The sequence below is a fragment of the Pan paniscus genome, chromosome 8 (assembly GCF_029289425.2).
Source record: "Pan paniscus chromosome 8, NHGRI_mPanPan1-v2.0_pri, whole genome shotgun sequence".
Lineage (NCBI taxonomy): Eukaryota > Metazoa > Chordata > Mammalia > Primates > Hominidae > Pan > Pan paniscus.
In genome coordinates, this window is record NC_073257.2 from 90,568,050 (window position 1) to 90,586,704 (window position 18,655).

General features: G+C 47.2%; 1 long non-coding RNA gene across 1 annotated transcript in view; it reads right to left on the reverse strand.

Annotated features, from left to right (window-relative positions):
* Positions 1–4,348: 4,348 nt before the first annotated feature.
* Positions 4,349–18,655, reverse strand: part of LOC117974647 (uncharacterized) — a 77,034-nt gene continuing 62,727 nt past the window's right edge. Inside the window, exons 2-3 of the long non-coding RNA XR_004664728.3 lie at positions 9,904–10,110; positions 4,349–6,939 (exon numbers count right to left, since the gene is read on the reverse strand). This is a non-coding gene — a long non-coding RNA (uncharacterized LOC117974647). The remainder of the gene's footprint in view (positions 6,940–9,903; positions 10,111–18,655) is intronic.

Here is an 18,655-nt window from a genome sequence, read left to right on the forward strand (position 1 = left end):
CTCAGTTCCTGAAACAGCTGCATGGCAATACAAGTGAAAAACATGTGTTTTATTATTCACAGCAGGTCTCTTACAACCACACCTGAGTTTATATTAATGAAGTGATTATTTTTGGAAAGCCCTTAGATAATCACAGGATTGGGGCTGGTTGCCATTGGGACTGACCATGTGATTGGAGGGTTGAAACTTTTGGCCCCACTCCCTCACCTTCTGAGAGGGAAGATGGGCTAAAAGTTGAGTTGATTACCAAATCACTGTGATATAATCAATCATGCTTACATAATGAAGCTTCCATAAAAACCCAAAAGGACAGAGTTCGAGGAGCTTCTAGGTTGGTAAATAAGAACACATTCATGCACTGGAAAGGTGGTGTGCCTCAAATCCATAGAGACAGAGCTCTTATGCTTGGGACCCTTCTGAATCATTTGTGTGTCTTTATCTGACTGTTCGATTGTGTTGTTTACAATAGTCTTTGTATTAAATGGGTAAGTGTAAGTATAACAAAATGTTTCCCTGAGTTCTGTGAGCTCTCTAGCAAATTAATTAAACCTGAGGAGAAGGTCATGGGACCACCTAGTTTAGATCTGGTTAGTCACAAGGCATAAAACCCAGACTTACAATTAGCATCTGAAGTTGATGGGGACAGTCTTGTGGAACTGAGTCCTTCACCTATGGGATCTGACCCTATCTCCAGGCAGATAGTATCAAACTGAATTGAATTATAGGACACCCAGCTGGTATCTGCTGAAGAACTGGTTGTTTGTGGAAAGAAATCTTCACACATTTTGGACACAGAAGTTTTCTGTGTTGTGTGCGAGGGTAGACAGAAAACAATGTGTTTTTTTCTTCAGAATGGTAGATCACTGAGTATTGTCCTTTATGTCACTGAGGCTGTGTTTAATTTATTAGCTTTTTAAAAATATCTCTTTGCTTCTATTTGGATAGTTCTTGCCTTCTATTCAATCTTATTTACAACTTCTTTTTGCGATGTTTAATCTGCTATTAAGCCTGTCTGGTGAATATTCCATTTTAGATATTATATATTTTTTGGCTCTAGGTGTTCTGGATTAAAAAAACCTTTTATCTCTTCAGTGTGCTATGTTTTTCTTAAGCCTTGAATATATTTATAATAGCTGTTTTAAAGTTCTTTTCTGCGAATTCCATTACCTCTATAATTTCTGGTCTTGATTCTATAGGTTTGTCCTATTGAAATTTATTGGGTTACTTTTTAATTTTTTTTTTTTGCATGTTTCGTTATTTTTAATTAGATGCTGGACATTGTGTGTTTGAAGTTATTGAATGTCTAGATTTTGTTATGTGTGTGTTTTTTTTCCCCATAAAGCACATTGAGTTGTGTTCTGATAGCCAGTAGTTCACTTTCAGGTTATCTTGCACTTTTGAGCTTGGTTTTAAGTTTCATGGGATCTAAAGTAGTCTTTACTCAAAGGACAGCTAAGTTATACCACCAAGGTGTGCCTTTTATGAGACTTTTCCTAAATGCTCCAAGTGTTTGATAAGGTTTCTTTATTTGGTCAGAACTCAAATGTCTCTCAACCATACCAAGCTTTAGTATTTATTCAGCTTACAGTTCCCTGGTAGTTACTCCCTGTCTGGTGATTGTTCTTTGCCTGGCTTAATGGAGTCTTTACACATTTATAGCTTAGTCTTCAGTCAAAGACTCAGGGGATCTTCATGACAATATCTGGACCTCCTCCTCTGCATAGCCTCTTCCTCTTTAGTTTTCTGTCCCACAAGTTCCAGCAGCCTCAGCCTTCCCAAACTTACATCTCTGTCTTTTCAGCTCACAGAGACTGCACGATGTGCTTGGGTTCTTGTGAATAATCGCCATGTCTGCTAAATGCTTCTAGGCAGAAATCTGCAGAATTGTAGGGCACATCTCCTTTGTTTTCTTTTTCTTAGTCACTACACTACTATGATGCCTGTTGTTCAGTGTCTGAAAACATTCGTTTTACGTATTTGTCCATACTTTTCCCCCATTTTAGATGATGTGGTAGGCAGAATATGGTCCCTTAAAGATGTTCACTCTGGAACTAGTGAATATGTTATGATATGTAGCAAAGGCAAGTTAAGATTGCAGATAAAATTAAGACTGCTAGTAAATTGACTTTAAAAGAGGGAGGTTATTTTGGATTATAATTGAAAAGGCTCCTAAAAGTGGAGGAGGAAGACAGAAGAGAGAGAAGCAGAAGGATGGCAGTGTGAGAAGGATTTGGCCCAACCTTGCTGGCTTTGAAGTTAGAAGAAAGAAAACATGAGCCAAGGGAAGCAGAAGCTGGAACAGGCAAAGAAATGGATTCTCCTGCAGCTTCCAGAAGGAACACAGCCTGCTGACACCTTGATTTCAGCCCACTGAGACTCATTTTGACTTCTCACCTCCAGATCAGATAATAAATGTATATTATGTGCAGCAGGAATAGGAAACTAATACAAGTGGGAGAGCTGTTCTGGTACTATCACTCTATCATGACTGAGAGGAGACATTTACTATTTTTATTTTTGTTTGTTTGTCTTTAAGAAAAAGATACTTGAGACCCACTACAGATATTTCGATTTGGTCAGAACAGGGGCATTAAGATTTTTTAAAATTTTCTTATTGTTCTAATGTGCACCCAAGGTTGAAAACCACTGACCCAGTCCAACCCTGTCAATTTACAGCTGAGGCCACTGAAGTGAAGAAGAGTTAGAGGCAAATGCGAGTGAAATTTCAATCTGTTGCAAAAGACTCTGCCTAGAGGAAGGAGGGTAGGATATATGTTCTCCTAGGAGGCTGTCTTTTGGCATCCAGGCATTTACAATTGTGGCAGGAGGTCCACAATGAACTTGGATGAGGGGTGTATGTCCTCAAAAATACAGGAGCAAAGACCAACCTATTAGCTATGCAAAACTGTGGATTTCTGCAGCCCTAAAATCAGTTCTATCAGCCTTATTACCACAGAAGTGCCCACCTATAGACCTGGTGTGAGTCATTGGTTGGTTTTGATCAAGTTGATGAGAATTCTGCTACTTAACAGACTTCAGCACTCTGGAGAACCACAGGGTGCATTCTGCCAATGCTCATATCAATTCCTTCTTCAGGTTTACATGGCAAGGGTGGCTCTCAGATCCCAATCATTCCATGCATTTAAAAAAACAGTATTTTCACCGAGCCAGCAGGTGCCAAACATTGCCTAGATTTTGGTGTTCAGTAGTATTCTGAGATTTATTGATTCATGTTCAAAATTTAAGAGATTCTAAGATTCATTCCTTCATGAGCTCATTTGGTAAAAGTGTTTCTCCTTTCTTCTTCCCACCACTTTTCCACCCCTTCCCTTTCTTTCCCTTCTGTTTTCTCCCTTTGTAAAGTTAACCTTAGATTGGTCACATCTGGGCAGATAGGTGCCTCCGCCAGTGGAGCACATTCAAGTTAATAAGGAGTTGGATCATTCCAGGACACCTTGACTGGAATATTTTGCTAATCCCACAATGTCTCTATATGATTCTTAGCTGCTACCCAGCTTAGGATTTTAGGCTGATAACATCTTACACCTTTCTGTTGATGGTCAGATATTTCCTCTCTGCTTCTCTTTCCACAGTGTGTTCTGAGCTTTTCTTGGACCTCAACTTGCTGTTTAGTTTAGGAAATCTTAGCCAGCAAGCTGGCACTTTGTAGGTGGCTGGGGAAAGATGCAGAAGGCGAAGACAAAAGCGATGGTTAACACTTATGGAGTGTGTAAAACTGACCTGAGTGCTTGACCCTCAGAGCCAGGCTATAGACGGGTATTAAATATTACCTTTATTTTATATGAGAGGAGACCCAGGCACAGAGAGATTAAGTAACTTTGTAGGAACACATAATAAATAAGTAGAAGATCCGGGATTTGTGCCCAAGCAGTCTAGAGTCTTACGTTTATTCTACTGTTAAAGGATCAGCCCTGCATTTGGATTAAGGTATGTAGCATCTCAAAGCCATGCTCCAAAGGACCAAAAGGCATTGCCTTTGCTGCTGGCCATATGCATGAGACCGCCTCCATAAGCTACCACAATTGAGTAAAAACATCAGTTGTCATAGTCTCTGCATTCAGACAGAGTCTGAATTTAGAGCCTCTATGTTCTAGTGTGTGCCCCTGGATATCAGTTTTCTCATCTATAAAATGGGGCTAATAATACCTCTTTCAGAGAGCCATTATGAGGATTCAAATGAAATTGTGTATGTAAAGTGCCTGGCCCGGAGGGCCCACCACTTATTCAAGGGTGGACCTAGGGGAAGAAACGCTGCAAACTATTGATTGGCATCAGTGAAGAGCCCTAGAAAATGGAATGAAACAGTTTTATTTTTTACTTTTTATTTGAAATTAAAAAGTTACAAATATAGCACAGAGGGTTTCTGTACACCTTCACCTAGCTTTCCCTAATGTTAGCATCTTGTATAATTTATCAAAATCATTACATTAACAACATTGGGCAATACTGTTACTAAAATACAGACTTGATTCAGAGTTCACCAGTTTTTCTCTTAATATCCTTCCACTGTTCCAGGATCCAATCCAGGCTCTCACGTTTCATTTAGCTGTCATTCTCCTTAATCCCCTCCAATCTGTGATGGTTCCTCAGAGCATCGTTGCCGTCCATGACCTTGACATTTGAAAAGGTACTGATGGGTGATTTTGTAGAATACCCCTCAGTCTGATTGTCCCCCCATGATGAAATTGATGTTATGCATTTTTTGGCAAGAATACTATATACATGAAATGTCTTCTCTGTGCATCCTATCAGGGGCATGTGGTGATGTCGCTACGTCTTATTACTGGTGATGTTAACTTGGTCACTTGATTAAGGTGGCACCTACTGGGTTTCTCCACTGCAGATTACTGTATTTTCTTTCCCCTTTATAATTAGTAAATCTCTTGGGGGAGATACTTTGAGACAATTCGAACATGCTGCTTCTCCTCAAACTTTCACCCATTAATTTTAGCATACATCAGTGCGTCTTGTCTGCAATAATTATTACTGTGGTGTTCTAATGGTGTTTTTTTATTTCCCTTGTTCATGTCACATTTATTAATTGGAACTCTTCTGTAAGGAAGAGCTGCCTTCATTTATTTATTTATTCAGGTACTTATTTATAACCATGTGGACTCCTGGATTTTTATTTTATTCTAGGAGTTATAATTTGATACTCTCATGATGTATTTTGTTGCTCAAATTGTTCCAGCCTTGGGCCTTGGGGACTCTCTTAGTTGTTTCCTCTGTCCTTTTGGCGTGTGGGGGCAGCATTTACCAGATCAGCCAAGGCCCAGAGCCCAGGGCACACAGTGGAGGTCTGGGCAGCTGGAGTTTGCTTTAAGGCTGCGAGAGCTGGGAAGTGAGAGTGGAATCAGAAAAGATGGTGGTGCCCCACACCCCTTCTCCATGTAGAATCTGCCTCTGTAAGACCCACTCAGCTGTGACATTTCACTGGACCAATCTTATTTCCCTGACTCATTCTACAGCTGAGGAAATTAAGGCCCCAGGAAGAGAAGGGCCTTGCTGGAGGCCACAGAGCAAGTTGGGTGGAAGGAGAGATTGGGGAGCAGCATGGGCTGGGGCTTTGTCCTTGCCATCCCAGGCTGACACCCCTTCCCCCACACAGTGCCTGACTACAGAGTAGCCTGTTCCAGAATCTGGGCCCCCAAGGGCCGAGGAAAGTTTGTTCCATCAGCAGAAGCCCAGGAAATGGGAGGCTCCTGGTGCAAAGTTTCTTCAGGAAGCCCTGGGGCTGTTGGCTCTGCTCCTTCTCCTTTTTGCCCAGCTGAAAGGGAGGGGGTATTCTGTTCCAAATCTCCAGCTCCAGCTCAGTGGGGGCCTCTAATCCCCTTCTGGCTCAGGGACACGGTCAGCCAGGTCTGGTGGAGGTGCTCCCAGAGAGCAGATTTCTGCAGGCCTGGGAACAGGGCGCCATGAGGCCCCAGGCCTATCCATACAAGGGCTGGGAATGTTAGCAGCAGAGTGCAGAAAACAAGCACAGGGTTAGAGGTGACAATAAGTTCTGTGAGAGTCAGGGGCTATGTTAACAGAGATCCAGTGTGCAGAACGAGGAAGGTGACAAGCCGATGCAATATACAGGACCAGCCTGCAGTAAATTCTCCAACATCTGAGCTCTTCCAGTCCTGACTATCTGCACAAATACTAGGCTCCAGGCTGTATGGAGACATATCACACCCATGGAAAATAGAAAAATCTCCCTGAAATCCTGGAAGCACATACGGAAAGCATTGGTTGTGAGGTCTGCTCAACACTTTCTTACCTACAGGGAGCTTTCCTTTCTAACACACATTTAATCCTCACTATCTCCATAAGGCAGGCAGGACAGGGGTTAGGATCACCATTTTACAGATGCTACAGCTAAAGCCTGAAAGAGGAAGGGGTGTGGCCTTCTCCAGGGAGTGCAGTGATTCCAGAAAGAACCAGACCTTGCAGTCTTATGTTCTGGGCTTTCCCACAACAGTAGCCTGTCTTTGGGGCTGGTTCTCCGATATCTGACATAACCAACAGCCACGGGTGAGCAGTCCCTGGGTTCCGTAGGGGCTTTGGAAAGTCCTCTGAGCATGGCTAGTGCTTCTGCAGGGGGGACTGTGAGCATGGGTGGATCGGGACAGAGCAGAGGCCCCCCACAAGAGCCATCAGCGCTGACCAGCTAAAGGACTGAGCAGAGTGTGTGTGTGCAGGTGTGTGTGTGCACATGACCGAGGGGGTGGCATGTGCTTGGCAGGGTCTGCAGAGAGGCTGTTGGCCAGGTCTTCACTCTCATCTGGCTTTGGCTTCATACTTCCTTCCCTGGCAGGACCGGGGAGGCCAAAGTGCACAGATGGCCATCTGGCTGGCACTTTAGGACACGGTCCAGTGCACACTTGCAGACTTCTCCTCCCCCACTCCTTCTCTGCTTCGGTGGCTCTACCAGCTCTGCAAAGGAGAGACAGGGCCAGGTCAGAGATGCACCGTGGAGTGGTCTGCAGGGGGCTCAGGGCACAACACTTCTGGCTTCAGAATTTTAAAAGTTCAGTGCTGGGGAGGATGAGGACAGTTCCTCCCAAGCATCACCGCAGCAACTCTGCGTCTTCCAGAGTTTTGGGGGTGGAGGATACAGGAAGGGGAGGGAGGTAAGAGGTTCTGGGGCAAGAGCTGAGAGCTGGGGATGGGAACTAGCTCTGGTCCCAGCTCACATGCCTACATACTCCGTACCCCGGCCAGATAGCCAGATTTTGCAACAACGAGTGGACATCCCAGTTAAATTTTCATTTCAAATAAACCATGAAAATTGTTTAAGATAAGCATGTCTCATTGCAATATTAGGACATGCTAAAAAATTATTGGCTCTTTAACTGACATGCAGACTTACCTGGGCACCCTGTATTTTATCTAGCAATCTTTGTGCCCTGGGTGTGTGGGATGGTGGACCCTCTGTGGGCCTTTGTTGCCTGCCAGCATCACGAAGATGATGGGTAGGGCCAGGGACAGTGGAGGACCCACCTTGTCCGTGGGGATGGATTCTTCCTGTTTCGTACCAGGCCCATTGTCCAGTGATGGGCAGGGCAGGCACCTCGAGAGTCCATGGAGACGTGTCGGGGAATCAGTGAGTCAGACCTGCTCTCACAGAACCCCCAGTTTCCTCTCCCCCTCACAGAATGGGTCAGCCTGAGTGAACTGCTGGCACTGTTGCATGAGAGGACCAGCTCAGGGGCTGTCCTGGGTCACGAGGGTGCCCTTTCAAAGGATCCTGCACTGTCTGCCTATTTCAGGACTTCTCCTGCTTGTCATCTAACCCTGTTCTTGACAACAGCAGAAGGAGGCCAGAGAGGGGAATAGGATTGCTAAGGCCACACAACACGTAGTGATGAAGCCAGAAGCAGCCCTCCACCCACCCAACTCCCTGCCCTGTGTCCTTTGGGAAAATACCTGTCTGGCCCTGCAGAGTGTTCCCTGAGCAGAGGAGGGTTATCCTTGGGACCATGGGGGTTCTGCCCAATGAAGCCTAATAGAGCTTAGAGGGGGTTGCCCAAAAAGTGTTACATTTCTTGCAGCCAGTCTGGCCTTGCTAACCGCTTAAGCACGAACAATTCCATATGTCCAACGGGCTGATTAGCCACAGAGAGATGGGAAGGGGCCGGTCACAAATAAGGATCTATATTAACGAAAGATCCAGTGATAGAGGTCCAGCTGAAGAAAATTAAAAAGATTGTGTGTTCAAACACTGCCCCCCAACAGAGGAATTTTTCTAGCTACAAGTGAGTGCCTTACAAATTTCAGACACTAATGTATTGACAAAAACAAACAAACAAAGTTGAAATGCAGGAAACCTCCTGGGCCCGATAGAAATCTCAATGAGGTCCTATCTGCTTGGGTTTGTTAAAAAAATGCAACTAACAATAATATCTGACACAAAATTCTTCCATGGTCTGGACGCCTCTCATCCATTGTTCTCTGGAAAAATGTCTCTTTAAGCATCTGCACGTTGGCGGTCATTAGGGGGAAAGAGCTCAGCAGAGTTTTGTTTATTTATTTATGTCCTTTTGCTGTATTCTGATAAAGCACAGGCAGGCAGGCGGCACAGCATCTGGCTTCTTGGAAAAATGGCTGCATGGAGGATTGGGGGCCCTGGCTCCAGACACAGGGGCGTGAGTGGGGGTCTCAGAGCACACAGTGATTCCATCCTCTCCAGCAACTGGTGCTGCAGTGAAATCTCCCAGGGGTCCCAGCTTCCCCTGCGGACATTCCCCAGTCCTTCTCGGGGCACCCCCTGCTCTCTTCTTAGTTCTGAGGATGAGGCAGCCTGGCTAGTGGAAAGCCATGAGTTTTGGAGTCTGGCAGACTAGGACTTAAGTGCTGCTTTCACTCCTGATTAGCTGGGGGAGGCAGAGTGAGGAGCCACATACCTCCTGGCCTCCCTGGGAAACGAGTTGATCCTTCCTGCCTCGCATAGCCATCAAAGGGTTCACTAGCACAGGGGACAGGCACTGACGACTGTCACCTCATTTGCCCAGTGGGATGAAGGCTTCCTCCCCTGACCCAGCATGGATTCAGCCTAAAGATGGTCTCTAGGTTGCACCAGGGAAGCTCCTGCAGGCACGGACAGTGCCTCTCTCCCTCCAGACAGACCCTGTGTTAGGAACCCGAGTGAGAACATAAAATTTACTTGCTGAGTGTCTTCCAATGGCCCAGGAAAGGCTCTAAAGATCGGGGTGTTTCATTCCAGGGAACTGCCTGGGACATAAATGTGAATTACTGCAGTTCTGCAGCGTCCAACAATAGCACCGGTGTCCACAATAGAAACTTCAGCCATGGCGGCTTTGCACACTGTGGCTACTTTGCTAAAGACCTCATGTAAATCAGCATGCCCCCCAGCTGCCACAGAAAACCCCAAGTTCACTTCCCCCAACTCCACACTGCTCAGATGCCGGAAAGTTCTTCCTTCTGTGGAACAGATCATCTGTCTCCTTTAGCTTCTGCACATTTACCTTGCTTTTGCCCCACAGAGACTCCCAGGCCAATCTGGCCTCCTGCTTGGGGACAAGTCACCCAGGGGATTAAAGACAGATCTCAGGCCCCACGGACCAGTCCTGCCCTCAGTCTGCATCCCTGCTCCCTCTGTGGTCTTCGTTGGAGGGTCTCTGCCTGCCTCCTGCCCTTCCCTTGCCTATCTCTGGTCTCTCTCCTCCAGGACTCAGCTCCATGACAACAGGCCTCTTTCCTTGGCAGGAAACCCGTGCTGAAGCCTGGCCATGTCCAAGAGTGCCAATCCAAGAGCAAAAACACAATCCATTTCATTTCTGTAACCCCAGCTTCCTGATTCCCAGACTATGGTGGAGCTGATGTATTCTTAAGTAGGAAGACACATTTATTTCCTCTTTAATCAAACCAGGAAATTACCTGGAAGATTCAGAGAGTTTGAATCACTTGTGTAAGGTCACACAGCAACTCAGTAGTCCGGCCATCTTGGGAAACCAAGACTCTGACCTCCTGGACTGGGTTCCTTCCTCGAGAACCTCTGTGGTAACCAGTTTGGCTCTTCAGGCTGGGGAGGACCTGTAGCTGACAGCAATCAACGAGATTCAATGCTATGTCTATTGTAGGTGTCTGTGTTGAGAAAACAGAAACCACAGAAAAACCATCAGACCTTCCCAGGGCTACAGACACACTGGGCTTCTGTCCACCTGCCCAGAGTCCAACATGGATCTGGAAATCAGCTCACCTGAAGGCCCTGCAGCCCAGTGCAATGTGTCTAAGAGCAGGGGAAGGAGAGGAAAAGCATGCACAGCTCTCCTGGCTCCCCCACCCCCAGAGGAAGTCCAAATCATTCAGAAAAGCAGATGCCAGAATATTCTGAATTTCCAGTAAGGTTTCCCTTCCCAGGAAACGTGTGGTCTGGGGAAGGACAGAGACACCTATGGGTGGGGCCGCGAGCCCCTCCGGCTTCACAGGAGGAACATTTCCTGAGCTCCATGGCCCCTTTCATTTGTAGCCTGCCACCCCCAGTGGAAGTGCATTAAAAACACACACACACACACACACACACACACACACAATGCTTCAGAGGTCTGCCTTTGCCAGGAACTCTAGAAATAACTCGCTGAGAAACATCTCCATCTCAGACTCACCACCTACAGAGAAAACGGTCCAATACGCTGGCAGCTCGGCATGGGGAGAGGCTCAGAGAGGGGAATGCAGGAGTGAGGCTGTGTGGGGGGTTGGTGGGGGCCCCACGGCTCACAGGCCATAGCTGTCAGGGCCCTCTGCACATCTGGGCTCAAACACCGGCCCTGCCACCTGCTGGCAGTGTGACTTTAGGAGAGGTGAGCACCCTCTGGGCTTTGGGGACCTCATCTGTAAATGGGGCTGATCACGTATGACCTTGTCCACAGAAAAGTTACAGCATGCCGGGTAGGAACAAGTGCAGCTGGTTCTGGAGTCCAGGCAGGATAAGGGAAGGTCCCTGGATAAGAAAGGACAATGCAGGATCAGAGGGGCCAGTGGTGGCAGGTTCCTCTCATTTCCTCCTACTGTGAATACATTGTATTCTCTGGGACTTTTGGTCTGTTATCAGGAGAGAAGGACAAATGATGTGTTAAGTCTAGCTAGCACCCCTATTGTGAAGATAGGGAAACTGAGGCCCACAGAATGTGGGTGTCTTCCTGAAGTCACAGAAAGGGAAGCTGCTGAGCTAGGCTCCTGCCACCCATGCTGGACTGCTGCCACCCATGCTGGACTCTGCATGTCCTAGCAAACCCCTTGGGGAGCTGTGTACCCCTGAGGGCATGAAGCCTGGGCATGTCTGCAGGAATCCAGAATGTGTTGCCACCCGGGCCTGTCTTCTGCATTTCCCTACAAAAGTGACCAGCACTGAAGTCAAATGGACAGCTAGAGAGAGGGGAAAGGGACCCAGCTCTGTCCCTTACCAGGTTGTGGCATGGTGCATGGGGCTTGACTCTGTGGGCATCATCTGCCTATCTGTGAAATGAGGACATGACTCTTACCTCCTAGGACCACTGGTGAGCATTAGTCATTCATCAAACAACTACTGATGGGTATTGATTGCCTAAGTTCCAGGCACTATTCCTGGAACTGGAAAACATCAGAGAGCTAGGCAGGGGCTCTGTGCACACGCTTCTCCCTCTCTAGCGGGGCAGGCAGCCATGTGACAAGCAAAAGAGAAACACGCAGGATCATTTCACATTGAGATAATAATAAACAGTGCAGTGTGAGGGCAAGTGAATGGTGTGCGTTGGGCTGGGAGCTGTTTGAGGATGAGAGGGAGGCAGGGGGGGACAGCACCTGCCAGGTTGTAGAAACCACAAGTGCCAAGATCTTGAGTGTGGTGGGAGTGGGGAGGGGATGCCACGGGGAAGTAGCAGGGCCTGCTGTGAGGCTGAGCCGGGCACACCAGTGCTGGATGCTCCATCACGTTCGGGCTGGATGCCATGCAGGAGTCTAGGGGCAGCCTTCACAGATGCCCCACACTTTGTGGGCCCAGGCAGGAATCTGGGCAGCACAGGCTGATGTGTGGGCTCTCTCGGGGCACAGGTGCCTGACCCAGGCCTGGTGGGAAGGTGGACGTCGATGTCACAGAGTGTCTGGAAGGTTTCCATCTGCCTCTGGTGGGCTGACAGCAGACAGGGTGAAGCCAAAGGACAGGGGATGTAAATTGCTGAAATCACCTACCCCTGGAGCCTTCCCAGATAATATAGGCATTCTGAGGAGAGGTTGCGGTAGAGACACAGAACAGGAAGAGAGAAACCTACAGAGCAGACTGCTTGTTGGGATCCACAGTTCCAGATGTGCTCTGCAGATCACCAGTTCCCTAGTCTATTAGTCCGTTCTCGCATTGTTATGAAGAAATGCCCAAGACTGGGTAATTTATAAAGGAAAGAGGTTGTTATTTTATTTTATTTTTGAGATGGAGTCTTGCTCTGTCGCCCAGGCTGGAGTGCAATGAAGTGATTTTGGCTCACTGCAACCTTCACCTCCTAGGTTCAAGCGATTGTCCTGCCTCAGCCTCCTGAATAGCTGGGATTACAGGTGCAACCATGCCCAGCTAATTTTTTTTTTTTTTTTTTTTTTTTTTTTTTTTTTAGCAGAGACGGGTTTTTGCCATGTTGGCCAGGCTGGCTCGAACTCCTGACCTCAGGTGACCCACCTGCCTCGGCCTCCCAAAGTACTGGGATTACAGGCGTGAGCCACCGTGCCTGGCCAGAAAAGAGGTTTAATTGGCTCATGGTTCTGCAGGCTGTACAGGGAGCAGACTGGCTTCTTTTTCCGGGGAGGCCTCAGGAAACTTCCAATTACGGTAGAAGACAAAGGGGGTGCTGGCACTTCACCTGGCTAGAGCAGGAGGAAGAGAGGGGGAGGTGCCACACACTTTTAAACAGCGAGATCTTGTGAGAACTCACGATCACAACACAGTACCAAGGGGAAAATCTGCCCCCGTGATCCATCCACCTCTCCCTAGGCCCCACCTTCAGCAGTGGGGATTACAATTCAACATGAGATATGCATGGGGACACAGATCCAAACCATATCACTGAGTTTAGTGGCATTCCTAATGCATTCCCCTCCTTTCTTTATAAGAGTTTATTCAGGTATACACTTTTCATGGGCTTCAGGTGAGGCAGGCCCCAGTCCCAGTTCCTGCCCCAAGACTGATCAAGGAGGAACCATGATCAGTTTCAGCTAGAAGTTCTCCAATTTCCTATGTTTATGGGGCCCTTAGTCTCAGCAATTTTTCTCACTGTGCCTCTAAGCTAAAAGAAATATCTAACCCTTCTGCTGGGTTAGGCCCAGACAGCTTAGTAAGTATTTAGGCCCTAACAACTTAGCCAATTGCAACTAGCTAATTGTAAAGACACTATACATGAACTGAAAGAAAAAAGGTATACTTTTAATTAATATATTCTTTTTTTAATTTTAGAAACTTGTTAAAAAACTTTTTTGTAGGCAAGTGGAACTTAATTTGGTAAAAAAATATATGTTTTTGTGGTATACAACATGATATTTTGATATATGTGTACATTGTGGAGTTGCTGAGTCAAGTTAAATAACACATTCATTATTCATATACTTATTTTCTTGTGGTGAGAACACTTAAATATACTGTCTTAGAAACTTTCGAGTATATAATACGTTGTTATGAACTACGTCACCATGTTGTACGACAGATCTAGTTTATTCTATAATCACTTACTAGTGGAATGGATGCACCTGTTGGGCACTGCACAACTTCTCACACTGTGTGTTTGGATTGGACACCAGCACCCCCATTTCACATTCCACACTGATTTTCATTCCATACTTGTTTTATTTCAGCAATCACTAAAACTTCTCAAAGATATGATATCATCAAATGTCTGTAGCATGATTAATGTTGAAACCATGAATAACCTGAGCTAAAAAGTAGTTCAAGTGGGCTGGGTGCAGTGGCTCACGCCTGTAATCCCAGCACTTTGGAAGGCCAAGGTGAGCAGATCACGAGGTCAGGAGGTTGAGACCATCCTGGCCAATATGGTGAAACCCCCGTCTCTACTAAAATACAAAAAAATAAGCTGGGCATGGTGGTACGTACCTGTAGTCCCAGCTACTTGGGAGGCTGAGGGAAGGGAATTGCTTGAATCCGGGAGGTGGAGATTGCAGTGAGCCGAGATCATACCACTGTACTCCAGCCTGGCGACAGAGCGAGACTGTCTCAAAAAACATACATATATAAAAAAAAAAGTAGTTCAAGTGGTGTCCAACAGATGTCCAGCATTACTGAGTTTTCCTTGAAAGCTTAAAATATCCCCTGGCACCCCTGAATTTGGTGTGGCAATCTGGGGTGCCTCATCCCTTAGTTTGGGATAGAGTGGACTTGAAGCCGTAAATCATCTGTTTAGGTAAGAGACTGTGATGCAATTCCGGCTGATGAAATGTGGAGAGAAGTCTTTTGAGAGATTTCTAGAGAAGGGTCTCCTCACCCTATCCAAGCTGTCTGGGAGGATGCCTTCTGCTGGGGGCTGTTGCAGAGTCTGCGTAGGAACCTGGACCCGCAGCTGCCCTCTTGGACCCAGAGGACCACTGTCCCCAGGAGAAGACACTGGATGGCGAAGGGGATGGAGGGGCTGTGGCTTTGGTGGCATTGTTTGGCTGCTGAAGCCTGGAAATACCCATCTCTGGACTTGCTATTTTGTAAGCTAATGCTGTCCTGGAAAATGTAGCCTATTTAGAGCTGGATTTCCTGCTCACTAGCAGCAAAAAGGACCCTTCCTGATACACTGCAAAGAATGTTTGGGAACACCACACTTTCTCTTCTCCATTAGGGTCACCTATTAAAGTCTCTGAGAAATCCCACAATCCTCTGTTTACTTTGGTTCAGTACAGTTTGCCAAATTTACTTAACTGAGAAAACCTTTTTTTTCTGTAGAACCTAATTACACCTCACAGAACATTTGTGTGCCAAAAACCACATTTTTTTTTTTTTTTTTTGAGATGGAGTCTCACTCTGTCACCCAGGCTGGAGTACACTGGTGCGATCTCAGCTCACTGCAACCTCCACTTCCTGGGTTCAAGTGATTCTCTTGCCTCAGCCTCCTGAGTAGCTGGGACTACAGGCACGTGCCACCACACCCAGCTAAGTTTTGTGTTTTTAGTAGAGACTGGGTTTCACCATCTTGGCCAGGCTGGTCTCGAACTCCTGACCTCGTGATCTGCCCTCCTCGGCCTCCCCAAAGTGCTGGGATTACAAGTGTGAGCAACTGCACCTGGCCGAAAAACACAGTTTTGAAAGGACGCCTTAGATCCCTCCTCACGGCCCCTCATCCCCTACCCACCCCAGAAGCCCGTACACACAGACGCCCACCTCAGCAGAGTGCCAGGGCCCACATATGTTTCTATTCAATGGGGAAGACTAACCAAAGCCAGATGTACCTGGGCAGCCCACAGGCAGAGGAAGCAATGATGTCATGTTCCAGCCACGCAGGGATTAGCTGCCAGAAAGCCCCCATGGAGGAGTGGGGCCTGGCTGCTAATGGATTCAGCAGGAGCCCCCCTGTAGGCTTTACACGACCAAAGTGCATGACTGCTGTGTGCATGATGGCTGTGCCTGTGACCACTGTGTCCCTGACTGCTGTGTGTGTGATCACTGTGTCTGTGACCATTGTGTCTATGACCACCGTGTCCCTGACCACTATGTCCCTGACTGCTGTGTTGGTGACTGCTGTGCCCATGACCACTGTGTCCATGACTGCTATGTCTGTGACTACTGTGTCCATGACCACTGTGTGTCTGATTGCTGTGTCCATGACCACTCTGTGACCACTGTGTCCCTGACCACTGTGCCTGTGACCACTATGCCCGTGACTGCTGTGTCCTTGACCACTGTGTCTGTGACCGCCGTGTCTGTGACCACTGTGCCCATGACTGCTGTGTCTGTGGCCTCTGTGTTTGTGGTCTCTGTGTCCCTGACCACTGCATCTATGACACTGTGCCTGTGACTGTGTGTCCAGTGCCACCGTGTGTGTGGGATTGCTGTGTTCAAGAGCACTGTGTACTTTTGGGCTCAGTCCCTCTGTAGCTCCCAGGAAGGGGCCCTACTGTTGCTGTCGTCAGTCCTGCCACCCAACAAGGCAGTACTCTGTGTATCTTTCCTTGGCTCCTGGTCATGCCTCCTCCCATCCCCCAGTCTTGGCCTCCCTGACCCAGGAGGAGGACAGAGCTCTGTTGACCACTTTCTGCATGATTTAGGCCATCCTTCTCTACTTTGGAGCCCAGAGAGTATCCGCCCTGTGATTTTCCAAAAGTGTCCCCTGGCAACCTTTGGTTTCTGAAGAGGAACTGTAGGTTATGTGTCGGGGTGAGGAGGGTCCTAGCTGCTGCCCCTGATTCAACCAGGACAGCTTTCTGCTCATCCTTTTTATCCACTGGGTTCCCACAGAGTATTTCATTGGAGTAACAGTTTTTGTGGCAGGAAAAAATATTTCCAAAGTAATGATATTGACCAGTATTGCGTTTTTGCAGGAAGGACTGGGGCCTCCTCTCTATGCTGCGGAATCCCTGGAGATTTGTGGGAGAGCCAGATGGGGTCAGGGCAGAGGAATGGAGGAGACCGCCTGCGAAGGCAGGAGTTTGTTCTCCCTGTTGACTTTGCCTGCCATGACCCAGGAGAAAAAGCCCTTTGAAACCATCAGAGAGCAGTTAGGCAGACCCACAAGGCATGCTTCTCAAACTCTGGGTCACTGGTGAGGAAGCAGGAGGCAGGCAGAGAAGTACAGCCTTGGAGGCGGAATGCATTTTATTTTCTCAGCCAAGATTTAGAGGCTGATGCTGACACCCCGACCAGGCCAGGCACCTTTGCACAAGAGCTCAGCTCAGCTCTGGACCCTCAGAACTGCCGGGCTCAGTGGTGTGCATTTGGCAATGGGAGCACGGCAAGGCATGTACAGGGATAACTGCACCATCAGGCACAGTGGGCATGGTGCCCACTGCCCAGAATACTTGCAGGTACTCTAAAAAATGTTTTTATTTCTTTTAAAATCAGAAGAAAAAAAAGCTTTCAGGTTGAAGAAAATCTTCAATATATCATATTTATGTATTCGTCTTTACAACAATGCAGTTTTAAAATAATTACATATTTATGGGGGAAGGGGGCCATTAAGGGAAAAATGCCCGCCAAAGTTCTGATGGAGTTATAATGTGTCCCTAAGTAAATGACAGTGAATTTCAGACCTTGTATTAGCTTGGGCTGCTGTAATAATACCACAGACTGGGTGGCTTAAATGACAGAAATTTATTTTCTTGCAGTTCTGGAGGCTAGAAGTCCAAGATCAAGGAGTTGGCAGCGCTGACTTTTTCCAAGGCCTCTCTCCTTGGCTCCCAGGTGGCTGTGTTCCCCCTGCATCTTTCCATCATCTTCTCTCTTTTTAGATGGAGTTTCACTCTTTTTGCCCAGGCTGGAGTGCGATGGTGCGATCTTGGCTCACTGCAACCTCAATCTCCTGGGTTCAAGTGATTCTCCTGCCTCATTCTCCTGAGTAGCTGGGATTATAGACGTGCACCACCACACCCAGCTAATTTTATATTTTTGTAGAGATGGGGTTTCACCATGTTGGCCAGTCTGGTCTCAAACTCTTGACCTCAGGTGATCCACCTGCCTTAGCCTCCCAAAGTGGTGGGATTACAGGTGTGAGACACCATGCACAGCCCCTGGTCTCCACTTTTTATACTGATGCCAATCATACTGAATTAGGGCTCACCCTAATGGCATCATCTTGACTTCATGAATTCTTTAAAGCCTCTATGTCCAAATATAGTACTGAGCGTTAGGGCTTTAACATATGAATTTAGGGGGACACAGTTCAGCCCTTAACAAATCTTCTTGCATAAATTCATGCTCTTTCTTTGCAACTGCCTTTCCCTTCTCATCTCTTTTTTTCCCAGAGAAAGAGAAAGACCCTATCTAAAATGCTTTCTGCTTCAGAGAGCATCAGAAGGGAAGCTTGCCCAGGCTCCCTGGTTCTTTCTTTTGGGCTGTGGGTCAAATGCTGTCCAGTGCTGACCTGGACAAATTGAGGATACCAGAAGGAATCCAAGGCGCCGCTAGTGCTGTGGGTGGACCCTGGTCATCCCCCTGCCTCTGGATATTAGAACTCGGTTTAGCTACATTCGAGATGTAATTCAAGGGGTCACTGGGGGATGGTTATATGTGATGTCCAAGTGTGTGGCTTCATGGTCCCCCAAAGACCAGGTGCCAGGGCAACCCTTCCCCACCTGCTCCAGCACTATCCACCCCATCCCAGTACTGTCAATTATATGGGGTCAATGGTGTGGCAGGAGGATGGTTCTTGGTATTAAAACGGATCCATTTCCTTAGGGTTGAAAGCGTAGAGGATCCAAGCAGATCCTAGCCTCCTGAATGCCAGGAATTCTTGATGTTTTATTAGGATTTTGTCAAGAAAGGGGGAGTGAGAGCTCCTCACTGTCCCTGATTCAATGAAACTGGAGAGCCTGTTCTGCTGCCCTTGAAAATTCAATGTTACTTTCAAGTGTGGAATGTCCTGTAATTTTTGTGAAATTGGCTTTTATTTTAAATGAGTCCTACTGAGGGTAATCCAAACATGAAGACGAGAAGGAGGAGAAGGAGAAGGGAGGAGGAGGAGGG